General features: G+C 35.3%; 1 pseudogene; it reads left to right on the top strand.

Annotated features, from left to right (window-relative positions):
• The first annotated feature begins 232 nt into the window (after positions 1 to 232).
• On the top strand, positions 233 to 892 carry LOC124514334 (shugoshin 1-like; annotated as a pseudogene).
• The last annotated feature ends 19,917 nt before the right edge of the window (positions 893 to 20,809 follow it).

Here is a 20,809-nt window from a genome sequence, read left to right on the forward strand (position 1 = left end):
GGACAGTGGCACAGAGGGACTCTCCCTGAGTGACTGGCAGTGCCTTCATGTCACAAGACCACATCCAGTGAGCCAATGGGCGGTGCAGCAGAGAATTCCAAAGGTGGCCACAACAGCTGCATGAGACAGAAGATGGTGTCACAGTCTTTGAGAGTAAGGGGGATGCCAGCAGCCTCAAAGAACCTTGGGACGTGAGGAGGACGGCTGTGGCAGAGGTGGTGGCTAAAAAAAGATGGCCAAAGAGAGGTGCTTTAAAAAGTCTTTTCAGGTTAGTCTTGAAGATGTAAAGAGAGAAAAAAGGAATAATAACTTAACAGAGAGTGAGAAACTCAAAATCATCTGTAGCTATGCTATATCAAATAATCACCAACATTTCTATATTGTTTAAAGATTATCTGAACTACAATAGAATGTAAGTTTTAGATTTGGAAAATGAAAGATCCGAAGTGAGAGAAGCCCAAGATATCACCTTACAGCTGAGAAAAAATGCTACTACCTTGAATGTCAGCTATTTGCTTGGAAAGAAAAACATATTTTGGAACAAAGAAAACCTGCTCAGGACCAATGAGTATCTCCCTTTGGAATGGATCCCAATAGTAATGACGACTCCAAAGACTTAAGGTGTTTATATCAAGTTCCTCCTCAGGAAGCTGACTTTCCAGAACAAGGAAAATCATTACAAATAGAAGAGCCAATACCTGCTATTGCTCAAAATAGACTATTTGATTTTGAATATACCAGTTCAGGTGAACATAATCTGCTAACAATATCTTTTACAGAATTCTATCTATCCATCCATGGCACCTGGAAGAAAAGTTTTAATTATCTTAGTAACTTTGATAGCTTTGATGACTTTGAAATGAGTTACTTCCAGGGAAATCTTTTGAATTGAAAAGAATAACAGTTGCAGATCCTCTAGTAAACGTACACACTAGCTGAAAATGTAGAACAAAACTCTGTCAATGTAACGACGAAATTATTACCAAGGCTGATTCACCTAGAAAGGATCACCAACACAAAAGAAGTTATCTTCAAGGCTAAATTTGAACAAATTAAAACTAAACTTAGAAATTCACAAGGAAGAAAAATAGAAAAGAAAAGCTAACAGAAGTAGAAAATCAATGTGTACATCAAAGTATAGAGGGAGCCTGGATGAAAATTTTAAAGAAAGAACTATTTCCAAGAAATATTTTGATGGCACTATCAGTTCCAGTAATACTTACAATTTTAATTTGATTTTATGTTACTCCTTTCTGACAAAACAAAATAAGAAATGATTCTAAAGACAAGAAAGAAGCAATGAGCCCAAAATGAGCACTAATGAATTAAGTCTAAGAGATTATTATAATTACTTTTATTTGCCTTCCAAAATGCTTGTGAATACCTCAAAATATTGCCAGTAAATCGTATGGAGCCTGATCACCAGGCCTCCTTCTAAAGAGACTAAAACATACCAGTGAAAAATAAACTAAGGATTCCAAACCAACACAAACTGTTATCTGTATGCCATCTGAAACTCTTCAATCACCTCATCTTATTCTGAAAGATATCATCAATGTTTATTTGTCTCCTTTAGTAAAAATCAGAAAATTAGATCTTTTTTCCAAAAAAAAGATCAAAGAATAAAGAAAGCTCTTGACCTTGCCTAAATGTAGGTACACATTCAGCATGAGCTACAAGACTCTAACTCACTTTGAAATTTAAAAAAGGGAATTTATTTAGGTGTGTGTACACAAAAACCTACAACTCTAAAAAATAGAAATCAAATACAATGGCACTTGAATTAAATGATTGTTGTTGAAATATGTCCTGTACCTCTTCCCTTTCTTTGCTCAAACAAAGAATCTGTAAGGTGGTACATCACTGGGTCAAACTGCCATGGGTCAAACTGTCATGGACTCTATAGATTATGAACACTTCTTCAAAACTATACTGAAAATATGTTTTATCTTACGCCTTTAATAAAGTTAAGCTTAATTTTTAAATGTACATAGCTGGACTTAAGTACTATTATAGAATTATAGCAGATTTCTTATACTGCCTGTAACCCTAATTATAGTCAAAATGTATATTATACTTCATCGGAAATCAATAAGATGTTTTCTTTATTTTTTTAATTTACTTTTTTATTTGAACATAGTTGACACACAATGTAACATTAGTTTCAGGTATATAACATAGTGATTCTACAAGTTTTTGCAATATCCTACGTTCACCACAAGCATACCTACCATCTATTACCAAATAATTTTAGCACAATATCATTGACTACATTCTTTATGCTTTGCCTTTTATTTCTATGATTTATTCATTCCATAACTAGAAGCCCGTAACTCCCTCTCCCCTTCACCCATTTTGCCAATCATCAGTTTGTGCCATGTTATCTACAGATATTTTAATTATTATGTTTGGCATCTTCATTTTTTCCTTAAGCAAGAGATGAAAGTGAATCATTTTTGAAGACAGGCAGATGGGCTTTTGAAATTCCTTACAATAATATTTCAGTAAAGTAACTATTGGACATTCAGAGCATGCCTTAAGTTGAATGTAAATCCCTATAACACTATTGTACTTAATTTCTCAAATAAAATGTTTTTGAGATCATGATTAGAGAACTGACAATTTCTTAGGCTCAGGAACTAGGTAAGTGACTATCTCTGAATTAGTTCTAAAAATATGGTGCTTAAAGTGATGCTTCAGCAAAATCACAATACTAGTGTTGCAGACTTTCAGGATAACTCTTATTGAGTCAAAAATTTAAAACATTAAATGCATGAATGTCAAGGACATTTTCTACTTGATTTATATAAATTTTTTCATCAACCAATGAGAAGGAATTAGTTCAGTTCAGAAAGTTTGAGACCTATGTTCACACATATGTGTGTGTGTGTGTGTGTGTATATATATATATATATATACATATCTTTAGTTTTAAAACAAGTGTAGTTTGTGCCTTTAAAAATAATATTTATAAGATAAAAACATAATTCTGAGTTTGATCTAAAATTTAATGTTTAGATTATTTTACTCTAAATCTTTGCCTAACATTAGGATCATTCTCTATACCTGGCACACTTATTTTTCCAGCCATAATTCTCAATGAGCCCTATATTCTAGTCAAAATAGATTTTAATTCTTCTTTAAATTTTTTTAATGTGTGTTTATTTTTGAGAGAGAGAGAAAGAGAGAGAGAGAGAGAGAGAGAGAGAGAGAATCCAAAGCAGGCTCCAGGCTCTAAGCTGTCAGCACAGAGCCCAACATGGGGCTCAAACCCACAAACCATGATATCATGACCTGAGCCAAAGCTGGGCACTTTGGCTTAACCAACTGAGCCACCCAGGCACCCCATAGATTTTCATTTCAGATAAACAAATAAGTAAATAAACAATAAAAATTCATGCCCTCCTACATGCTTTTTTTTATTATTATTATTATTTACATCCAAATTAGTTAACATATAGTGCAACAATGATTTCGGGAGTAGATTCCTTAGTGCCCCTTACCCATTTAGTCCATCCCCCCTCCCACACCCCCTCCAGGAACCCTCTGTTTGTTCTCCATATTTATGAGTCTCTTCTGTTTTGTCCCCCTCCCCGTTTTTATATTATTTTTGTTTCCCTTCCCTTATGTTCCTCTGTTTTGTCTCTTAAAGTCCTCATATGAGTGAAGTCATATGATATTTGTCTTTCTCTGACTGACTAATTTCATTTAGCATAATACCCTCCAGTTCCATCCACGTAGTTGCAAATGGCAAGATTTCATTCTTTTTAATTACTGAGTAATATTCCATTGTATGTATATACCACAACTTCTTCACCCATTTATCCATCGATGGACATTTGGGCTCTTTCCATACTTTGGCTATTGTTGATGGTGCTGCTATAAACATGGGGGTGCATGTGTCCTTTCAAAACAGCACACCTATATCCCTTGGATAAATACCTAGTAGTGCAATTGCTGGGTCATAGGGTAGTTCCATTTTTAATTTTTTGAGGAACTGCCATACTGTTTTCCAGAGTGGCTGCACCAGCTTGCATTGCCACCAACAATGCAAAAGAGATCCTGTTTCTCCACATCCTCGCCAACATCTGTTGTTGTCTGAGTTTTTCATGTTAGTCATTCTGACAGGTGTAAGGTGGTATCTCATTGTGGTTTTGATTTGTATTTCCCTGATGATGAGTGATGTGGAGCATTTTTTCATGTGTCAGTTTGCCATCTGGATGTCTTCTTTGGAGAAGTGTCTATTCATGTCTTTTGCCCATTTCTTCACTGGATTATTTGTTTTTGGGTGTTGAGTTTGATAAGTTCTTTATAGATTTTGGATACTAACCCTTTATCTGATATGTCGTTTGCAAATATCTTCTCTGATTCTGTCAGTTGCTTTTAGTTTTGCTGATTGTTTCCTTCACTGTGCAGAAGTTTTTTATTTTGATGAGGGCCCAGTAGTTGATTTTTGCTTTTGTTTCCCTTGCATCCGGAGACGTGTTGAGAAAGAAGTTGCTGAGGCCAAGATCAAAGAGGTTTTTGCCTGCTTTCTCCTCGAGGATTTTGATGGCTTCCTGTCTTAGATTTAGGTCTTTCATCCATTTTGAGTTTATTTTTGTGTTTGGTGTAAGAAAGTGGTCCAGATTCATTCTTCTGCATGTTGCTGTCCAGTTTTCTCAGCACCACTTGCTGAAGAGACTGTCTTTATTCCATTGGATATTCTTTCCTGATTTGTCAAAGATTAGTTGGCCATACGTTTCTGGGTCCATTTCTGGGTTCTCTATTCTGTTTCATTGATCTGAGTGTCTGTTCTTGTGCCAGTACCATACTGTCTTGATGATTACAGCTTTGTAGTATAGCTTGAAGTCCAGGATTGTGATGCCTCCTGCTTTGGTTTTCTTTTTCAAGATTGCTTTGGGTATTCGGGGTCTTTTCTGGCTCCATACAAATTTTAGGATTATTTGTTCTAGCTCTGTGAAGAATGCTGGTGTTATTTTGATAGGGATTGCATTGGGTAGTATGTAGATTGCTTTGGGTAGTATCGACATTTTAACAATATTTGTTTTTCCTATCCAGGAGCATGGAATCTTTTTCCATTGTTTTTGTGTCTTCTTCAATTTCTTTCATAAGCTTTCTATAGGTTTCAGTGTATAGATTTTTCACCTCTTTGGCTAGACTTATTCCTAGGTATTTTATGGTTTTTGGTGCAACTGTAAATGGGATCAATTCCTTGACTTTTCTTTCTGTTGCTTCTACGTGTGTTTTTCATACCATATCTTTATCTCATCTTAAACTACTGAAATATTTTCCATCTTTCAGGACTTACATCAAATATTCTCTTTACCAGGGATTATCCTGGAGTACCCGAGCCAGTAGTTGCATCTATCTAATCAGAACTATAGTCACATAACACTTATCTATATACCTCAATTGACATTAACAGTATACAAATTGCATGTCCCTAATAGGCCTAAATACTTCTAAAGAAGACATTTTGTCTGATTAATTTTGGCATCCTCTATGGCATGTATCAATTACCCTGCACAAAACAAGTTGTCAGTAGCTTTGTTGAATGCATTCTATATATTTAATAAAACAGTTCAGTTCTATCAGGACAATCACCCTCACTAAGCTGAGAACACACCTGCTTACCTAGCCAATCACTCAGATGTCCAGTGGGGTGCCATATGTCAAAACCAGATTGCTCTCACAGATTTCCTGAATGACTTATTTGTAATATTTTGTTATTAAAATATTTGTTATCACATAAATGAGGTGTCTTTTCTAGCTTCTTGTGTAATAGCAAGAGTAGTAAATAGTTTAACTTTCTTTTACAGAGTACACACTTACTGATTTGTATTATCACTCAAATCCTAAATGGCAGGAAGTTTCTTAGAGCTACCCTAATGCTGCCTGTGATAAAAATGTCAGTAGATTTAAAACTACTTATAAAATAATTATAGCAAAACACATGAAACAATAAAAAGTTATGCCGAAGACATCATAGTACTTCAAAACCTAATCTATCATGCATATAATTCTGTTCTCTAGTAGAAGTAATCCAACAAACCAAATCACTAAATCAAGTTAAGGTATTATTGACTCAATATTTTTCTAGTTCCACATAACATCTTAATCTTAACAGAAGACTTCTGTAACTCATCTGCTTCTCACTAATCAAGAGGATTATTTGGGGATTTTACAAGTTTTAAATTATTTGAAAAGGTCAATACAAAACTGATTATTTCTTATTGACAATTAAAATTAAAAATCATATTGTTATGAAAATTAAAAAAATTGCAGTATTTAGCTCTGTGGGCTAGGTTCAAATCTGGAATGACTTGGCCAAGTAAAATAAAATCAGAAACTTTATAATTTTTTAGCAGTTTGAGGTTTTAGATCTTGAATTTGAAAACAGCATATCTACCTATGTAAAGTCTTACAAAAAGAACAACAGAGAGGTCATAATTTTCCTTCCAAAATGTCCCAGATATAAAATTTGATTCCCCAGGTCCAAAGAAAAGGAAAAAAGATCTTAAAATATTCAAGAGCTTGATAACGAAAAACAGCAATAACAACAACAAAAACCCCAAAACACCAAAAACAAAAACCCAAACAATTCATAAGGTTGATATAAATTGAATTATTTTACACTGTTAATATGTTTGAATATAGTCCATTTATTTTTAACCAAATTTTTGGGAATGAAACCAAACTACTAAGGATGCAGAAAGAGAAAGGCATAAGCAAAGCAACTACAAAGGAGAGTAGTTACTGTGCCTCCTACCTTGTCATCTACATTATGGTATTCTAAAGAATATATAGTAAATTTAAATTTAAAAATGAGTCAGAAATTTGAATATTATTAACGAGATATAGCATAAAAATAAAATAATTTTAGCCTTCTGATATCAAATATCTAGGCCCTAGAATCTAAAAAGCAATAAATGAAACAAAAATTTCTACTTATTTTTTCCTTAAAAACTTCTGTTTCCATGAGTCCTTGGATTAAGATATTAGTCAAACAGAAATTATAATGTGTAGAGAATATCTGGTAAAGTGGTGTTTCAGTAATGAACCATAACATGAATTACACTAAATGTAGGAGTTACATTTTTATGAAATGAAAAGTTATAAAATATAATTACTATTACATCTCAAGTTATTTTCAACATACTTAAGTTATTTTCCTAACAATCAAGGGAGCTCTTCCATTTATCACATCCATCATCAGCATTACCAAATTTCACCAGGCTCAGATAATGAACAAAATTTATTGATGTTATTCTGAGTCATCTGAATTCTACTATTTAAGCTATGTACCTATATTAGACTGAATACTGGCTTCAAAAAGATAGGTCCAAGTCGTAAACTTTGATACCCGTGAATGTGATCCTATGTGAAAACAGGGTCTTTGGATTTCAAGATGATGTAAATTTAGGGTAGGCTTTGCAGCCAACCATGAGTGTCCATAGAACAGAGACAAAAAAAGAGAAAAGAGACACAAGGGAAAAGCCAGGTAAAGATGGAGTTAGATGCTGGGGTAATACATGTATAAATCAGAGAGCTAAAGACTGCTGGAGTCTCAGTCACCAGAATGTACAAAAGAGGCATGGAATAGACTGATTTTTCCTCAGAGCCACCAGAAGGAACCACTCCTGCTAACACTTGGATTTCAGACTTCATAGTCTCCAACAATAAGAGAATAAATTTATGTTATTTTAAGTCACCCACTTTGTGGTAATTTGTTAAGGTAGTGCCAGGAAACAAATATAACATATAGAACAAGGGTAAAAAAACGATAATGAAAGCAATAATTTTTAAGAAAATTTTATTTATTTTACCAAAATTCTTATTTAAAATTTTCCATTATAAGACTTCATAAAATTCAGATATATAATGAAATATGTACCATGTCATCTAGGCATATAACACTTGAGGAATCATTGGTTTATTTCAAAGTACATTTTTTCTCTTACAGCTTATTTTGTGTACAATATTATAAGTATTAAGCATTATGGTCAATGCCGCATGGCTGATTAGGAATATTGCTTATGTTATTTATTTTATTTATTATTCATTCACTTATTTTATAGCAAGATTTTAAATTTTTTTAATTTTTAAACAAATTTTTATTTATTTATTTTGAGAGAGAGAGAGAGAGAGAGAGAGAGAGAGAGAGAATCCCAAACAGGCTCCACACTGTCAGCCGAGAGGGCCTCATGTGGGGCTTGATCTCAAGAAATTGAGACAATGACCTGAGCCAATATCACAAGTTGGATACTTAACTCACTGAGCCACCCAGGGACCCCTAAGCAGGATTGTTTTTAATTTTTTTTAAGTTTATTTATTTATTTTTAGAGAGACAGAGACAGCAAGAGAGAGAGCCCAACGTGGGCCTTGTACTCATGACACCGTGAGATCGTGACCTGAATCAAAACCAAGAGTAGGATGCTTAGCCAGCTGAACTACCTAGGCACCTCTAAGTAGGATTTTTTTAAGATTTAATTTCTTTAAACAATCTCTATACCCAACGTGGGGCTCGAATACACAACTTCCAGATCAAGAGTTGCACGCTCTAAAGACTGAGCCAGCTAAGTGCCCCTACTTATGCAATCTAGTAACATCAAGTAATTATAAAAATGTAAAAAAAAAATAGTGTATGTATTAAAATGAATCCATTTGCTTATGACAGAAAAATGTTGTCAAAATTATAATTGAACAGGGAGACAGAGATCTGGGTTTTGTTTCTTTGGCATTTTAAGGTCATATGATCATGAAATTAACTAAATCTCACTTTATCTGTAAAGTAAAACTGACAAAACTTGCCTATATAACTCCTTGAGATTCTCTCTGAAATAAACTGAAATGTATATGAACATATTTTATACATTATTGGGGTTGCATACTTCAGTTTTCTTATTTAAGTAATGTTTATCATAAAACTGCAAAGAAAAACTATATATGTGTGAACCAGTCAAAGTAACTTTATAAAACCGAATCCAGCTGTTGAAACTGTGGCTTCTTCTAAAGGTGCAAAAGCAATACTTTACCAAATTTTAACATGAAAATCATTTGAGCCTCAAGACAAGTATACTCATGTCATTATTGTTAAATGAAAAAAGACAATACAAAAGAAGTGGATAGCATAACCTATTATTTATTTATTTATTTATTTATTTATTTATTTATTTATTTATTTAAGAGAGAGAGCATGAGTGGCGAAGAGGGGCAGAAGAAGAGAGAGAGAATCTTAAGCATGCTCCAGACTCAGTGGACCTGACCACATTGAGTGTGGAGCCAGACGCAGGGCTCCATCCCACAACCCTGGGATCATGACCTGAGCACAAAGCAGAAGTCAGATGCTCAACTGACTAAACCACCCTGGTGTTCCTTCCCCAGTATCTTTATTTTCTCACGTGGAGCTGGGAAAAGTTTTGTGTACTGATACTTGTTTTAAGATATAATTCATGAACAATTTGAAGATTACATTGTTGTATGTTTTGTATGATAAAAATGACTACATCGGCATATATATAGTGGTGTTGAACAATGGATAGTGAATGGTAGAAATCAGGTTTCTTATTGTTGCAATAGGGGATCTCAGAGAAACAAGAGGTGGAGGATAGAATGATCCATGTGGTAATGGGCTATAAACCATAAGAATTTGTGTTTAAATTAATATAGATACATGGTTACACATAGAAATATTTCTGGATATGTATATATACACATATTAGTATGCACACATACATTTCCTTGCTCTGTCAGCTGAGAAGGCCTAGAAGCAGTAATACCCCAGTAGCAATACCACAGCTAGTGCTCTCATTTTCTTTTCTACTACACTCTTTACAAAATGTACCAGAGCTTCTTGAGAAATGTTTCTAGGACTGGGACAGAAAATATACAAGATGACCGCAGAAGCATCTTGTAGGGACACAAAGTAAAGAAGTGATAAAAAGTATGTCAGAGGATGGGGTACCTGGGTGGTTCAGTCGGTGTCGGGATTTGACTTCAGCTCAGTTCATGATCTCTCAGTTTGTGGGTTCTAGTCCTGCGTCAGGCTCTGTGCTGACAGCTCAGAGCCTGGAGCCTGCTTTGGATTGTGTCTCCCTCTCTCTCTGCCCCTCCCTCACTCACATTCTGTCTCTCTCCCTCTCAAAAATAAATAAACATTAAACAAATTTTAGAGGTGCCTGGGTGGCTCAGGCAGTTAAGTGTTCAACTTTGGCTCAGGTCATGATCTCACAGTTTGTGGGTTCAAGACTTCTGTGCTGCCAGGTTGGAGCCTGGAGCCTGCTTCAGATTCTATGTCTCCCTCTCTCTCTCTGCCCCTACTCCACTTGCCCTCTGTCTCTCTCGAAAATAAATAAACATTAAAAAAAAATTTAAAAATTTAAAAATTTAAAAATTTTTTTTAAATGTTTATTTATTTTTGAGACAGAGAGAGACAGAGCATGAACGGGGGAGGGTCAGAGAGAGAGGGAGACACAGAATCTGAAGCAGGCTCCAGGCTCTGAGCTGTCAGCACAGAGCCCGACGCGGGGCTCGAACTCACGGACCGTGAGATCATGACCTGAGCTGTAGTCGGACGCTTAACCAACTGAGCCACCCAGGCGCCCCTAAAAAAATTTTTTAATTAAAAAAAAAGTATGTCAAAGGAACATAGGAGTCCAATAAAAGAGTACCTAATGGTTAAAGCTGAAGCAATTTGAACAATAAAATAAAGTTGTATTGGATTATAACTTCAAGTATAAAACAAACATCCATGAGTCCATACTGGTACTTTATCTCTGTGTTCTTCCTCCCCAAATCCTATAGCCCTAGCCTAATCATAAGAAAAAACATAACACAAGTCTCAGTGGAGGGACTTCTAGAAAATACCTGACCAGCATATCTCAGAATTGTCAAGATCATCAAAAATAAGGAAAATGTGAAAAAGTGTCACAGCCAAAAGAATCTTGGGAGATATGATGACTGAATACAATGTGGTATTCAGGATGATATTCTGGAACAGAAAAAGACATTAGGTAAAAACTATGAAAATAGGAATTAAGTATGGTATTTAATTAAAAATAATTATAAGTCAATATCAATATTGACTTATTAATGGTGACAAATGTACCATACTAATGTAACATAATAAAGGGGAAAGTGGGCATGGCGGTATATGGGAGCCCTCTGTAATGTAATACTTACACTTACTTTCAAGACAGTAAAAAAAAAAAAAAAAGATTATATTAATGGAAGAAGAGGGCTTAATAAGTCCCCCATTCCAATGACCTCAGCTTATGTGGGAAACTTGAAATACACATTGGCTCATGCTCACAAAAGTTATTAAATGAAATAAACTGAGAGTTATACTTAGTTCAATGTATTGTCCACTATACTACAATATCAATCTATTTCTGAAGACAAAAATAAAACTCACAGCTTTAGTTTTCTGTTACTTGCTGATCCCATTTCAATTGACCCTGGACATAATTCAATAATACTTTATCTATGTGGCATCGTTTCAATGGAGTTCACAGTGATTTGTTACCGGTAGATTTAATTGGAAAATACTGAGTAGCACTTGGAAAATATCATATTGTACATTTTACTTTTTTAGTTAACAGAATATACTAAATATCTTTTCTGAACACCATATATTTGGCTTTTCTCTAATACAGTGATTCCCTGAGTGTAAGTATGTGTGCTTTGCCTGCAATTCTAAACTTGGTTTTTGCAATCACATGGTGGTAATCAGCTATCTCTACCTCCATGACCATATTTCTAGTTTTCATTTTGTCATATACTTTGCCACCCTTCAACAGCCAGTTCCCTTCTTCAATTCTGTTACTTCTGGGAAGTCTGCTACATTGTATCAAAAAGAACACAAGCAACAGAGTTGGAAGTCTTGGGTCCTGCCACTTGTTCACAACTTTATAATTTGAAACAAATCTGTAACCTTTTTTGAGCTTCTAAGGATTATATAAGGATACAATGAGACATATGCTAAAGTCTATATATAGTTATTTTATTTGTTTTCTCCTGGAAGTGCAAGTAGGTAACTACGCTTTATAAGAAAAATTTTGAAACAAAAAATACTTAGAGTAGAAATTAACAGTATAAATAGTCAATAAACACTTATTGAGGATCAGCCTTTAAAGCTTAGAATGCATAAAATGAGCATAGAGCATAAGATGTCCATCACTATATTAAAGTGCATAATATCCATTATTATATTAAATCCTTATGTAGTAGACTTATTACCATTTCCTTTGACAGATAAGGAAATTGAGCCTTCGAGAGCTTAAATGTCTTGCCCATATAAGCTTTGGTGCTGAAATTTGGGGGCATTATTTTTCAACTTGGAGTGATATTTTATTGATTTTTTTAATTAATTCTTGCTACATTTTAATTTTTCTAGGTCTCATAAACAACAGCAAAAGGAAAAAGTAGAGAAAAAAGATGCAAGACTCAGCATCACTCCAAAGAAGGTGTTGTTTCTTCTTCATTAAAGTCAATTGTGTCATTTAGAATGGATTTGACTGAAAGTAATAGAAAACTTGGCTTCTTTGGCTCAAACAATAAAGAATACTGTTTTAACTTGACATATAAGGTAAATCTTAGAGTGGCTCTAGACTTAGTCTGAGCAGTGTCTTGGAAGTGTCACCAAAGAACTGGGAGGCTTCTATCTCCCTATTCTGTCAACTCCTAAATTATATTAATTCTAAGACAGGCTAGTTTTTTGGTCAAATATGGGTGCAGCAATTTCAGATATAATATCCAAATAAGAAAATATGCAAAAGAATAAAAAGGGCAGTTTATTTGTGTGTGTGCATGTATCTTATTAAGAGTGAGGATTTTTTTTTTCAGACCTCCTTTCATGTCTTGTTGTCCGGAACTGGGTCTAACCAATCCTTGATCAATAGATTGAAATGGTCATAACTGGGCTAGACTAGTTATAGTTTACCCTAGAGATGGAAAGAGATACCTCCTCCTGAGACTTGTGTGGGAGGGCAGATACCTGAAAAAAAATACCCAAATAAAATCAGGGTTCTGGAAGCAAGGCAGAAAAAGGTACTGGATGTCACATATATAAGTAGTTATGTCTGCTGCCATACCACAATCAAGTAAATGAAAGAACCAAGGCTTTAAAAAATCCCAGGCTCCAACTACTGCTCCTTTTCATTTGTGGTATGTTGCTTCAATTTATCAGATGTGACTTCCTGATGAATGAAATATTATTTTCTAAGACTTATGTAATCAAAAAGTCTTATATGGGGCACCTGGATGGCTCAGTCGGTTGAGCGTCCGACTTCGGCTCAGGTCATGATCTCTCAGTCTGTGAGTTCGAGCCCCGCGTCGGGCTCTGTGATGACAGCTCAGAGCCTGGAGCCTGTTTCAGATTCTGTGTTTCCCTCTCTCTCTGCCCCTCCCCCACTCATGCCCTGTCTCTCTCTCTCTCTCTGTCAAAAATAAATAAACATTAAAAAAATAAATAAAAAGTCATAGTTTTATTGTACTTAAAAAAAGACAGATAACTTACAACATGGCTAAGGATGCAGACTGGAGTTCATTCTATATTCTGCCTAGTTCCCTGCTATAATTTATATAAATTATTTCATGACAATAGAAGGTCCAAAGCAATGCAGTAAAGTGTCTCGTGAAAATTTAGCCTGTGCATGTGCTTACAGATTAGAGAAGCACTATAACTAGATAAATGATGCAGAAAGCTGCCAGTGTGCTTCTCCAGGTGTGCACAAGGATTCTTGGTAAATGTAGCAAAAGTAAAAGGACACATACACCCAAAAGAAATTAGTGTGAACCACATGTGCATTCTATTCGTGTGATCCTAGGCCTATGATTTACCCTCTCTGGTCCTTTGATTCCTCACTTGTAAGACTGAGATCATTTCTACCTCACACTTGAAAAGAGCAATACATCCTGTTTGTCTGTTTCTACTTTCTCTATAGAGACTCTTCCTAGAGCTTGAGGCACATTTGTGGCAATTATTATGTTTCATTTGCCATGCCAGGTCAGGTAAAAAAATAGTGTGTGAGCAAAGTATATGAAATCCATGGTGACTGTGAAATTGTCTGAAATATGCGAATAAGAGAGAGCGTGCACAAGTACTCCTGAATGGGGCCAAAGTTAATAACGTCCAGTACAAATACTAAAGAATGCAAAATTTGTAAACAATGTTGGATCACTGACTTTGATAATGGCATCCTTCACTTAACCATTACATCCAGTATCTTTTAGTACATTTTGGCTGAAAACACCTTGATATTTGTGATAGTAAATTTTATGTATGAACTTGGCTGGGTTACAGTGACCAGGTATTTGTTCAAACATTATTCTGGATGTTTCTGTGAAGGTGTTTTTTAGGATGAGGTTAATTAATATTTAAATTAGTATACTTTGCATAAATATATCACCCTCCATAATGTGGGTGGACCTCATTCAATCAGTTGAAGACCTTAATAGAAAAAAGACTGACCTCCTCCCCAAGTAAGAAGGAATTCTGTTAGAAACTCCCTTTGGACTTAAAACATGGCTAAATAGCTCTACACCCTTCTCTTGAAACACTTCTCTGAGTCTCCAGCCTGCTGGCCTACCCCATAGGATTCTGAACTCACCAAACCTCCACAATATTCATGTGAGTGAATTCCTGAAATCAATCCTCTCTGTCTCTGTCTGTCTGTCTCTCTCTCTACACACACACACACACACACACACACACACACACACACATTATCTATCTATCTATCTATCTATCTCCTGTTGGTTCTTTCTCTAGAGAACTCTAATAGAGTATGTATACTGAGCCTTCCTTAAACATTTCTTGACATAATGGAAAGACACATATAATGAGAACAGAAGACTCGATTTCAATTAGAGTTCTGTTATTTCCCAATTCTTGGTAAGTTTCTTTGATTTCTTTTTAGTTGCTTTACTCCCCTGGGCTTCTATTTTCTCTATTTAGTATATGGTGGTAATCACATCTACCTTACAAGATAGCTATAAATATCAACGCATGTGAAACTCCATTTGGTTTTTGGGAACAGTCCCTCATAGAACATTCCCTAGTGTTGTTTTTCCTGACAAGTACTCCTTTCTTTCTTTCTCCCTATTTTCTATGACTATGATTGAAATGAGCTCAATGAGTCACAAAAGTATTCTATTTGCAAAAGTGGTAATTATAAGGAAAGCAATCACATTGCTACATGTTTTTTATATATCATTTTATTTAATATGCTAGCAGTCTACATTGAAGTTAAAGGCAAATGAACATCATCTGAAATAGTTAAGTCAGTCTAGCAGATTGCTTCTCACACATTTCTTCTTAGTATCTTTTCTGCACTCACTCACTTTGGGGTTTCAAGTCAATAACCACTTTTCAGTCTACAGTAATTTACTGAACATTTATTATGGATCTGGTATTTTCCCAGGTGCTAGACACACTGTGCTTGATGCTGGGGTTTGAATTAAACCTGGAAGATTTATTACTTAAATTATATCAGTCTCATTTAATGGAAATTTATATTTATACTATATGGTAGAAGGGGACAGACAGGCTAGAAAAGGTAGGAAAAACAGTAAATTTTCCTACCTTCTAAAGGCTCTAAGAACCCAAACCCTTTAAATGATAATGGATCCTAATAGTTTAGAAAATTAAATACAATCTTTGTGGTCTCTGGACTTTTGTACATGATTTCTTCCCCTTAAACCATGACTGTCTCTCCAGCTTTTTCCCCTTCTCATCCCAAAATGTAAATGTCACTTCCACTCAGACCTACCCTCGTTTTGAGTCTTGGTTACATGAGTATGTTCCTGTCTGATGTCACCATGTAATTTCCCCATCATAAAATTATAATGCTTGTCTTAGTTTTATTTGTCTCTCCCACAAAACTGTTAACATTCTGACAGTAGAGGCCACGCATTTCTTGACTGATATTTATCTCTAGGGCCAACAGTAATATTTAATAATTATTTGTCAGATAAATAAGTGATTGGATTGGTTACACCACAATCGATAGAGAAATTACACATCCATTCCCCAAATCTAATGATCTTCATGTCTCTACCTCATTCATTCTTTCATGTATTCATTCAGAAATTCTGTGTTAAGCTTCAAGGCTGTATATCAAAATCAGAATTAAATACTCAACATGTTCTGCTTAAGAAAGCATATCTGGATATGAATTAGTTAATTAACTAGGTCATCAGTTATTGATATTGAAATACTTGTTATTTCCAATATACTCTATAAAGTACTTATTTTTTAGATTCATCACAGTAACACGTCTTATGCCATACCCCCTAACTAGAATATAAGCCATGAGGACAGGGATTTTTGACTATTTTGTTCAGTGCTTTACCCTGAGGTCTTAGAATAGTCCTGGCACATACTAATTACTCAATACATATTTGTTGCATGAATGAAATAAATTAATGCACGTACCATAGAAAGAACTCTGGTTTACAGATTAAAGCCCCAGATTTTGTTAACCCCATCCCAACTTGGCTGGGAATCTCTGATAGTACAAACCACACAGAGTTCTGTGAGGGTTAAGTAAGATAATATTTATGAAAGCAAATTGGGAAATACTGACCAAGTGCCAGGTAGTATCAGTAATACTGAATCAGAAAAACATCCTTTTATAATAATACTGATAAAAGATAACAGTATTTATGGTTTCTATTTCTCAGTTTTATAAGGTAGCGAATGAAAATTTGAATTAATTTTTGAAGCTAATCTGCCTGCTTCGCCAACACACCAAGTGACACCACCGGCCTGTTCCCAAACCAGCTCAGTGTAAATTACGTGCAGCTCTTACACCAGTCAAAGAGGGGAAGGAAATGCTGCTTACGTTATAACCACATACTTCATAACTGAGTCGAAAGGTACATTTGTGGGTGAACTCCATTTCTGCGCTCAAAATAGGCGTGAGGAGATGCTTAAAAGTAAGCTTTAACTCCAAATGAGAATATGTGTTCCAGGTTTTAGCTAAACCTAGTAACAAATTTCCCACAGATCCAAATGCCTGATATCCTGTTCACTGAGATGGAAGAAGAAAGTTTATTTTTATTCCAAGTAAAGCTGAAAATGTATTTATAAGCACTATTTAGTTATAAAACAGGTTATCTTTCTGAGACACTTCAACAGATACTGCTGTTTCTATCCATTGGTTTATCTCCATAATACAAAGCATCCATTATGTGCCAGCTTGCTTGTGCCTTGGTTAAGCTCTGTGAAGCAGTAAGTATGGTTAGATTTCTATGGAGAAATCTAGGCACAGAGACATTCTACCAGACAGTTGTTGCACAGTGGTTAACAATAAGGTCTCTAGAATCAAATGGTCAGAGTTTTTGTTCGGGTTTCTCCATTTAATGTGCTGTGTGGTCTTAAGCAAGTTACTTAACTTCTCTAGGTTTTTAATTTTATATCTAAAAATGATACTGACACTAACTTTGCTGTGAAGAGCAAAGGGGGCAATCCTAGTACAGTAGTTAGAATAATGCGTGGCACAGACTAAGTGCTCTTATTATGACGAAACACTGGACTCAGAACTGAAAAAAAAAAGTGTTTGCTTTAAGGTACCTGGCCAGTCCTTCTCTTACAGATGTAGACCCACAGGTACGGCCATGCATGTGTGCGTGATTGAGGACACGTTCTTCTTACTTAGAAGAGTCAAGTAAAAGGCAAGTAAAGCCTCATGTCAAATCACACCATACAAGCTACTCTACGAGACAGTTTAATATCCTAAGAGTAGGCAATCACTTACTGAATACATTATTAAATATATTTTCAGAATAACAACATGTGCTTTATTATAAAAGCTAATCAAGTTAAAGAAAATTTACTGAAAAGTCAAATAGTATATTGTAGTTCAATATTTTCAAAAGAAGCAAAGGATGGGATATCTATACAGATTTCATAATATGTCATCATATCATATAATACTGAAGTGCCATCTGGAAGAGTTAATTGTTGTTGGAATGAATAACATGATACACATTTTCACCACATCCGACATGCAGTAAAGCCAGAATAGGTTGAAATTTACCATGTCTGGTAGTGTCTACTGAACCATTAGAGCAAGGAAACCAAGGTAGGGAGAATAATGCTCTAAAGTTAGCAGCTGCAATAATTACTATTGAAAAAGATACAAGTTGTCAGGCAGCTGTCTGCCCTGTACTGGTTAAAAGCCAGACTTCCTGGGTTTGAAACTCGCCCAATCCACTACCAGCTACAGACCTTGGGCAAGTTACTTAAGCTTCATATACCTCACTTTCTTCATTTGAAAAACGGACACAATGATAGCACCTATCTTATGAAGCAGTTGTGAGGTTTAAATGAATAAATCCATGTGAAATGTTTAAAATAGTGCCTGATACATGACAACTATCACAAAAATTAACACTGATCATTTTTATAAAATTCTCTTTAGGTTCAGTGACATCATCTTCTATGTATGTTGATATTAAAAGAGAATGATGTAAGACTCCTTCTCATCTTTTAAGATAGTTTAAATAACACCTCCTCCAGGTTGAGTAGGAGTTAGCCAGGCAAACTGGTAGCAAAGTCACTGAGGAGAGAAGCAACATAATGAATGAAAAATAAATGCAGGATTTGACCAGATTCTGCTGGCACCAGAGACTATGACTTAGTGCAAGGGGGTGGGGGGATAGGGGTGGCAGAGAGACCAGGTAAAATGCTATCAGAATATGTCAGGCCAGAGATTATGAGGATCTAGACTAGGGCATTGACAATAAGCAGAGAAAAACATGGGCGAGCATGAAAATCTGTATGGAGAGTATGGACAGGACTTAGTAATGAATAAGATATAGGATGCTGAGGAGAGGGAGAATTCAATATCAAGTCCTGAGAAGCAAGTAATAAGAGTAATTCCAAAGGCATTTCAGGACCGTTAGGAGCCATAACAGAATTGTTAGCGTCAGAATAGAGCCTTCCTAAGGGTTCCTTTGAAGAAGAGTATACAATTGCATTTATTGTTAGTGTTTGTATTCTGGAACACTTGCCAAATAAAACTGGTCACAGTAAGCGCCCAACATTAGTATAATCCATTTGGAAAACAATTTGACGGTACGCATAAAGAGTCATAAAACCGTTCATAATCAACCATATAAGAATTTCACTTCCAATAAACTATTTCAATGAGTTTAGTCAATACAGGGATAAAAAACTGTGTCCACAAAGATGTACTTTGAACATAACTGACATTAGAGAAAATGTTTGCATGGCCTGAATGACCTTCAGGAAGAGACTAGTCATGTTGTATATCAAGTTCATAGAATGTTATACAGACAACAAGAATTATAGATTGTAATAACTCCTATCACTTTCTGAGTTATTGTACTTTATACATAGTATAGTACACTTTCTAGATTATTTAACTACCATAATTCTCAACAGTCAGTCTTTTTTTAAGTTTATTTATTTTGAGAGAGAGAGAGAGAGAGCAAGTGTGAGTGCAGGAGGGGCAGAGAGAGAGGGAGAGAGGATCCCAAGTAGGCTCTGTACTGTCAGTGTGGAGCCCGAAGGGGGCTTGAACTCAAGAATCATGAGATCATGACCTGAGCAGAAAACCAGGAAATGACACTTAACCAACTGAGCCACCAAGTACTGTTATTCTCATTTTGCAAATTAAAAAATTAGGCTTCATAGAAATTAAGAAAATTTCCCAAGTTCACTCAGCTAATGAGTGGCAAAGGGACTGGAGATGGGGGCTGTGGATAGCTTGTGTTAAGGGATAGGGCCAGCTGTATGTGCTCATGGCTGTAAGAAGTTCACAGTCTCCACTTCCACAGATGAAAACCAGAACAAGGATTTAAGGTCAGGTCCAGTTCACCTGACTACAAAACCTGTGCTCTGAACACCAGGCTTACCAAGTTGTGTTTAAATAAGAAGAGATGAACGCCATGTGCAGTCTATGTAAAATGTGCACACCTAAAAGGTAAATAGCAAAAAGAGACAGGAGAAATGAGAACTGTTGTGTTTTGTTAAGTTTTAAAATTTCCTTAGGTTGCAATTTGGTTTTACTCTGAAAGGACATTTAAAAATATGTGGATATTAGAGTTAAGAAAAATATATTGTATATTCCATTTTACACACCAAGTCTCTTGATGACATCTCAAATTGTCAGCACACTTGAAAAAATCAAAGAATAGCTATTCAATAGCTACTATTTCCTTAAGAATATATATGAAAAATTCATTAACTACCTATGGATTGGTTCTAAAAGCAGAACAATACAAAACAAGTATTAGATATCCAAATATAGTTTTGTTATTATTAAAACCACTTGGATTCTACTGTGGTCATGAACTTACATTACTTTTCACCAATTTGCTTAAAACAGAATATGATTCTTTCTCAACCAAAATTCTAAGAATAATCAACTTTTTAAATGATCCAAATTATAGAATTCTCATTTTCTATGCTTCATTTACTCAGCCTTTCTTACATGCTACATACTACAAACCTAAATAAACTCCATTCTCTGAAAAAGCTGATTTTTTGAAAAACCTGTACACAGAATAAAATGAGATATTAATTAAAAATATTATGTAAAAATTGGGGCGCCTGGGTGGCGCAGTCGGTTAAGCGTCCGACTTCAGCCAGGTCACGATCTCGCGGTCCGGGAGTTTGAGCCCCGCGTCAGGCTCTGGGCTGATGGCTCAGAGCCTGGAGCCTGTTTCCGATTCTGTGTCTCCCTCTCTCTCTGCCCCTCCCCCGTTCATGCTGTCTCTCTCTGTCCCAAAAATAAATAAACGTTGAAAAAAAAATTTTAAAAATATTATGTAAAAA

The sequence above is a fragment of the Lynx rufus genome, unplaced genomic scaffold (genome assembly GCF_022079265.1).
Source record: "Lynx rufus isolate CCGP_SWC_20201006 ecotype Redwood Valley unplaced genomic scaffold, mLynRuf1.p SCAF_2, whole genome shotgun sequence".
Lineage (NCBI taxonomy): Eukaryota > Metazoa > Chordata > Mammalia > Carnivora > Felidae > Lynx > Lynx rufus.